Consider the following 7710-nt stretch of genomic DNA (forward strand, 5'->3'; position numbering starts at 1 on the left):
ATTATATTCTATATGTTTTATTTTGTTTTGTCTTTTTTAATTTATTATTATTTTTAAAACATTTTATTTAGATGCATATTCATTATATTTTTTTATCTTACTTAATTTAATTTCCCTACCATTATTATATTTTTTTCTCTCTATTATTTATCTATATGTATTATTATATATATATATACACTTTTCCATTTATTTTTTATTTGTTGCAAATATTATATTTATTATTACATATATACATATATATATTATTTATTATTCTTATACCCTTCTATTTTTAATTTTTTTATTACTCTTTACTTACTGTTTTTATTATTATTATTATTATTATTATTATTATTTATTATTCTATTTTATTTATTTCTATTTACTTTTTTTCTCTATTTAATTTTTATTTTTATTCATTATCTTTATTTTTTTTTATCTTCTTTACATTTGTTTTATTTATTTGTATTTTCTTCTTATTTTTTTATTTTCTCGTTTAGTATGTATATATTATTATCATTATTATTTTTTTCCTCATTTTATTTTTCTTATCGTATTCATTTTTATCTTCACTCTTTTTTTATTCCTTTATTTCGGTCTTTTTTTTATTTTGTATTCTATTTATTTCATTTTTTTATCTAGCACGTTTATTGACTCTCTTAAGGGTACACCTTTAAAACTATCTAAGGTAAGTAATTGGGATCGTATTTTTACCTTTTAATTTTAAATTACAATTTTTTTAATTTAAGACAACTGGAAATTGCGTAGTACCGAAAGAGCAGTTCAAGGGTGCTAACCATTCCTTGACTGTAACTGACTCCTGAATCTGACACATCTTGGGAAAGATGCAGATCAGGGAAGAAATAGGGTCTCCGATCAACCCATTTGTTTTAAAATAAATGATCGGTGGCGACTCCAATTTATTTAATCCAAGTCGAAGCCTAATTTCGGTCCAACCGAAAGAATATTCCGATAATATGTTTTCAAAAATGTTTTCAAAAATTATATATTATATATGTTTTCGAAAATGTTTTCAAAAACAATATTATATATATATATTCAAAAACTGATTTTTTTAAAAACCATACGATATTATATATATATATATATATATATAAAAGACTCCGGACTAAAATGAGTGTCTATATTTATGTTTGAATTCAAATGATGATATTATTTTTAACCTAATTTGCTTGATATTTCTCTGTGTAAACAATTATTCAAATACCATTTGTTTGACGTAAATTTTTTTTATTGTTTTTATGAGAGAGAACAAACAAGCTGCCACTTGGATGATCCTATTGACTGAGATGGCATTTAAGTTTTCATGCAGTTGTAAGAAGTAGAAATAAGACGGTTTAAAAAAGACTATCAATAATGGTAAAATTTCTTTTGAATAGATAATGACAATCAAAAGGATAAAAAATAATTTTATTATGATATAAATGAAAGATGAACGTTGTCTCTAGAATTCTAATCAATATAATCATGATGTAAATATAACTACACTAATTCTTATAAATTACATCAAATTTGCGAAGATCTATAAATGATAATAATTAATTTAATATATTACATCTATATAATTACACATAGATATATCGAAATTCAATTATAAGATAAACTTTTCAAACTCGTCCGGATGTTTCTGTAATTATTCAGCTTAGATCGAGTCTTTTGCAGTCTTACATGGCAGTAGAAAGTGAAAAAGTGCAGAAAATGGAATTGGCCAGTCCATTTGTAAGGTGGGGACAAAGTTAGACAAATCCTGGCCGTCCAATTCATCGAATCGATCCGGAATATCGTGGTTATTGGTGGGTACAGTTTTCGTGTTAGAAAAATCAGAGAGGGAACTAAAAACATGTAATTAAAATTGAAAGACGCAAATCCCGAGGTTTAATTAAACCAAATGAATACTCCGACATTAAATCCATAAGCCTCAGCGACAAACCTGCTAGATCGGGTCATAGTCAATATGAAATTTTATCTTATCCCCTTAATCATTGATCAGTTAAACTGTAACTATTTATCCTCGGTAAGTAAGTGTTCATTATGAACACTTTAGATTCATTTACCTCATTGTCTCGGAAACTCCATTTATGTGTAAGAAGCAATGAAGTAATGATTCCGTGCGCTACTTGGTATGATCATTGTTATAAACTTGGGGTGATCATCGCCAGCACGAGCTCTTTGGATTTGTATCAACTAAATAACAAAACCAGGGGCCCTTATTTGTTAATCGTGTCGGCCATTTTTTATATTTAAAATTCATATCTTTCTCTTCTTAATAATTTTGTTTCTAAAATGTACGTACTCAACTCGGTACTTATTGATGTGGGCCATTCCTCATATGATCTGTCCGTGTCTTTCAACTAAAAATATTCTCTCAATTTCTGTTGTTAGGTAGTTTTAGTATTGGACATAATTTTATGATAATATTGATGATGGGAGAATTTTGGGAAAGGATAAATATTATGTGTATTTTTATTTTAGATTTCGTTATAGGTAGATTTTATCAAAATTCATAATAGTTTAAATCTGAACAATATTTTATGACAATGACTAATATTATTGAACATTGTAACTGTTGCCGTGAATGCAATTTTTATATATAAAAGAAGGTAGTTTTAGATATCACGTAAGTCTTAATCTTCTCAAGAAATGACTAAAACCTCAAAAGAAAAAGCATAGGAACCTCAAAAGAAAAAGGGCACCAAAGTTAGTCGCAACTACATTTTCCTTTATCCCGTTAAAAGCATTTTATTTTTAATTTTTACTTACTTTTCCTGATAAAGTTTTTATGCACTACTTGAATTAACGTTTTGTCAGTTTTAATATGTTATAAGAGTAATTCAACTTGATAAAATAGTTGATTCGAATAAGAATTATATATATAAAAAACAAGTAATGGTAAATAAAGAGAGGGGGGAGTCAAAATCCTCCATTTTAGGTGTCGGTCTGTCCCCTTCAAACGCAAATAAAACCTCTCCTCTCTCACTCTCTCTCATCTCAAAACCACAACTCTCTCTCTCTCACATTTTTCCTCACTCTACTCCGCTTTCCCCCATTACCCAATTAATGGCAGCGCCAACCACCTACTGTTCTCAATTGAACCCAGAGAAACCGCCCCCCGCCGGCGACCATTTTATCGTCGAGGACCTTCTCGATTTCGCCCACGATGATGCCCTTCTCACCGACGCCGCTACTTTTAACTCCTATGTCGCCGGTCATTCCACCGTTACCGACAGCTGTAATTCGTCGTTTTTTCCTGGTCCTGAACCCAATTTGGCGGGTGATGTTGGTTGCCAAAGTTTAACTGATGGCCAGTTCGCTGGTGACCTTTGTGTGCCGGTAATTAAACTTTCTCCCCTGCATGCAATGGCGTGATAGAAAAGTTAAACAAGATAAGAGTATACGTTTTTGTTGATTTTTTTCGTGGTAACCAAACAAATGATAAAGATGCTTTATCAAAATACTTCGAAATTGAAACTTCTGGTAATGGTCGTTTTATCTTTGTTGAACAGTACGACGATTTAGCTGAGTTGGAATGGCTGTCGAAATTCACGGAGGAATCGTTTTCCAGCGAGGACCTACAAAAGCTCCAGTTGATATCCGGGATGAAAACCCGAGCCAACGTACCATCGGATGATACCCGTGCCTTCCAACCCAACCAAATTGACACCGTCATCGACAGCGGTGACAATAATCCGGTTTTCCACCCGGACATGACGGCGCCCGCCAAGACAAGAAGCAAACGCTCCCGTGCAGCGCCATGCAATTGGGCGTCCCGCCTCGTCGTCCTCAGTCCGACAACTTCATCTTCCGAATCAGATATGGTCGTCACGGTCCAACCACCTCCCCAGAATCATACAGGGAAAAAGCCCGTCAAAACGACGACGTCAAAGAAAAGGGAAGGCGGCGAAGCAAGTTCGGACGGGCGGAAGTGCCTGCATTGCGCTACGGATAAGACGCCGCAGTGGCGGACAGGACCCATAGGACCCAAAACACTATGCAATGCTTGTGGCGTGAGGTATAAATCAGGGCGGCTTGTGCCCGAGTACCGACCCGCTGCCAGCCCAACATTTGTGCTCACAAAACATTCAAATTCTCACCGGAAGGTCCTGGAACTAAGGCGACAGAAAGAAATGGTAAGAGCCCAACAGCAGCAATTGATGCACCATCGTCGTCAAAACATGGTATTCGATGTATCCAACGGTGATGATTATTGATCCACCAACCGATGGGTCATGATTTCAGACAGCTGTTGTAGTGGATGCTACTGTAGGAAGACTTTAACGACACCTCCTAATTTAGCTTCTGAATTCCAGTTTATACTTTCCCTTCCTTTTTTTGGTTAGATTATTTACGAGTAGCTGTTTTCCCTTGCTACGTTTGGCAATCCCAATTTTCTTGATTCAGGTAAATTACTACTTTTTTACTTCATTAGAATTATACTTTACAAGCTTGTTTTATATTCGAACAAATTAAGTTTATATCGAATTAATTTAGTCCATTCGTTCTATATAATTATTTTTTAAAAATAGTTCAGCAATATACAGGAAGCTTAGGGTTCAAACTCCAAGTCTTTATTAATCTTGTTACCATAGATGAATTGAGAGGGGACAATATCGGCTCCCAATTTTTTAAAATTATCATATATTTTAAATATTTTATTTTCCATTAATAATTGTTTTTACTATCCTAACTTTATAAGTTCATCCATTCTTAAAATTTTAGAATCGTTTTCTTATAATAAAATATTGTGTCTATCTCTAATTGTTATATACATCTTTGTGGTTGATGCAAGGCTTTAATTTGAACCACCCAAGTGTGTGTTCATTACTAAAAAAAGAAACGGTCTTAACATACAGAAGTATCCACGTTGGACCATTGGTAGACATAAGTCTTTCTCACCTTACCAATCCCATTAAAGTTAAGGATTTAAGGCCACTTTCCACCTCTTCCAATCAATTCAAGATAACTATAGTTTTTTCCTAAGGTTCAAGTATAAATTTTTATGTTCAAATGTCAATTAAATCTTTCAAATAAGACAGATATTTTAACTCATGAATTGGACATTTTTTATCCTTATCTGATTCATGAATTTCCACAGTTTTTACATAAAAACCACAGAAAGAAACATAGTTATAAGGTCAACCGACGGAAGGTAAATGCAAACCTTTTTGGATAGATAGTTTGAATAGGTTAAGATAGGATTATAAGGTCAAAACTTTTAATGTATAAATAAATAAACCCAAAGGCCGAAGTTGGTGTTTTTAAGGTAATTAATGTTGAAACCCCAAAGCACATGTTAGTACAATAGTATTTTAGAAGCAAAATGGAGTTTTGGGAATGACTATTTAAGTGAATACCGTGATCATTTAATGCAGCTTTTACTTACAGTTTTACTGAGAATGTTATAGCAGTAAGTACAATTTTCACGTTGTTTTGTGGCTTGTACTTGAATCCTGTCTCGTTGGTTATCTTTTGCACGAATTTTCCCACCTTGTAGGACTTTGAGACTCAAATGAAAAACCAGCTTCTTATTGCACATCAACATCAGGATTCGAGTTTATATTTTCTACGCAGTGAAATCCCATACAATGTTTTATATTAATAAACCTGCAAAACTTCCCAGTTCAATCACTGTTTATTAACCATACGTATGTATTTGCTGTAAAATGATTTTTGAAGTTTAAACCATTGGTTGCACTTCCGTCTTATTTGATGGAGTAATAAATAAAACAGAGTTGTTTGTGGGAAAAAGAAGAAAAGTTCACATGCTTCCCCCTCTCTCATCTATGCATAATGCATGCATGCAAAAGAGTCAGTAGGGTTCTGATTTTCTAATCACTTTTCCCCCTTCCAATTTCTTTTCACTTTATTCTGAAAATGAAAATTTCAAACTCGTAATTAAGGGACTATTTTGTATTAGGAATATGGAGAAGATATATGGGGAATAAATAATGGTGGTTGAATATGTGGCTTCCATGCATGCTCATTTGTTCCCTTTCCTTCTCTTGTCAATTTGGCACATATTAAACATGAACAAAACCACTTCAATGGTTAAGGGGATGATTATTAATTTATTATCTTTAGAGGTCTTGGGTTTGAATATGATGTTTGCAGAGATGTTTGTACGATTATTGCCAAATATTTAAGTCTTTCGAATATATATTACCTTACATTCACCCCAAATTAAAAAAAAAAACAATTTGGTACATACTAAACTTTTGGAATTCCAGTCAATACCATTGAACCAAGTTTTGGAAAATCATGTATGACCAATGCAATCATTTTGAATCTTTGTAGTAGGACCAAAAGTACACCCACAGATGATTATATCAGAAATTCAATTTCATTCTCAGATAAATCATCATTTTCTTAAAAGCCCAGGGAATTGCTGAGCTCAATGGAAATAAACTGTGTATGATCAAATTACGCTGGCATGAAGTTCAAGGTTCCATTCACCTCCCTCTACTTTGAATGTATTAAAAAAATGATTTGAGCTTCTATGAAAGTGCTGTGGAACTAAATTAACACAAACGCCATATGAAATAAATTTATTAGTGTTTTAAACATCATAAGACAACACGACGTGAAACACAGGCCAAAAGATAATCCAATTTCTTAATTGATTGATTCATAGATATTGTATTTAAGTTTGACCATGCATGAAGGCACAACGGTCTACATGCAGTTACAATATATACAAGAAAAGAAAATGCATGGCTGAGGGCCATTGGAGATATCGAAAAGGGAAACCGAGACTGCGCCTCCGCATGGTAATGTTTTGTTAGTTAAGGGTGGAGACATGGACGCCATAGCCAATGTAACTTTCCAAGCGACGGAGACACGGACACACCGTATCCATATCTATTATCATCTCATTAATATACTAATCAAAACAGCATGCATTTCTTTACAACCTTCAAGTTTCTCCACCTACGTCTTACCTTATATTACTTGGATTCGTTTTTCTACCTAAAATATCCGGGTTCTACACAATTGGATATGTATATAGTAATAAGATCCTCCAAATATATATATAAAGTTATAAAAAAAATAATAGGTGACATGTAATAGATTGCCTACTTATGAAAAATGAACAATGATTAAAATTCAAACCCGTAACATGGAAGACTTACCGTTTGAGGTGGGATCTGAGATCATATCTCCTGTTTTAAAAAAGGGGAAACATGAATGATATAATGGACATGACCTACTTAGACATGATGCTAAGCATTGAAAACACAAATTTGAGGGCACCCAGGAGTCTTTTACAGGTAGAATATGGAATCATGCACCAATGCATTCATTTATCATTGCTACAATATGATTTTTTTAAACAAGAAGACATGGTTTAGAGATAGATCTCAATAAATTCATTAAAATCCACAACTTTAAGCCAAGCCCGAAGTTGACTGAATGGTGAAGCGGTTTATTCTTTAAAGTAACAAGGTCAGAGTGTTGCAACAAGTATAAACTGTCAGAGAATCCAAGGAATAAGCTTTAAATCTGAAGAGAACATTTGTGTAATTCGAAGAATCGGGGACAATGGAAATCCAATTCAACTAATAATGGAAAGGAAAACTTGTCAACTAAACTAAAACTCCCAATAGACACACAAAAGAAGGAAAGCAGCGACCCTCATCCATCATGCGTTACTTCCTTCGAATTTTGATATGTTATCTAAGGGAAACCCCCCTTAGAAATTAGCATTAGCAA

At 33.1% G+C, this 7710-nt stretch overlaps 1 pseudogene; it reads left to right on the top strand.

The window, feature by feature from the left end:
* The first annotated feature begins 2948 nt into the window (after window positions 1-2948).
* On the top strand, window positions 2949-4314 carry LOC120134101 (annotated as a pseudogene).
* The last annotated feature ends 3396 nt before the right edge of the window (window positions 4315-7710 follow it).

Source organism: Hibiscus syriacus, unplaced genomic scaffold (genome assembly GCF_006381635.1).
Source record: "Hibiscus syriacus cultivar Baekdansim isolate YM2019G1 unplaced genomic scaffold, ASM638163v2 tig00110597_pilon, whole genome shotgun sequence".
Classification (NCBI taxonomy): Eukaryota; Viridiplantae; Streptophyta; class Magnoliopsida; order Malvales; family Malvaceae; genus Hibiscus; species Hibiscus syriacus.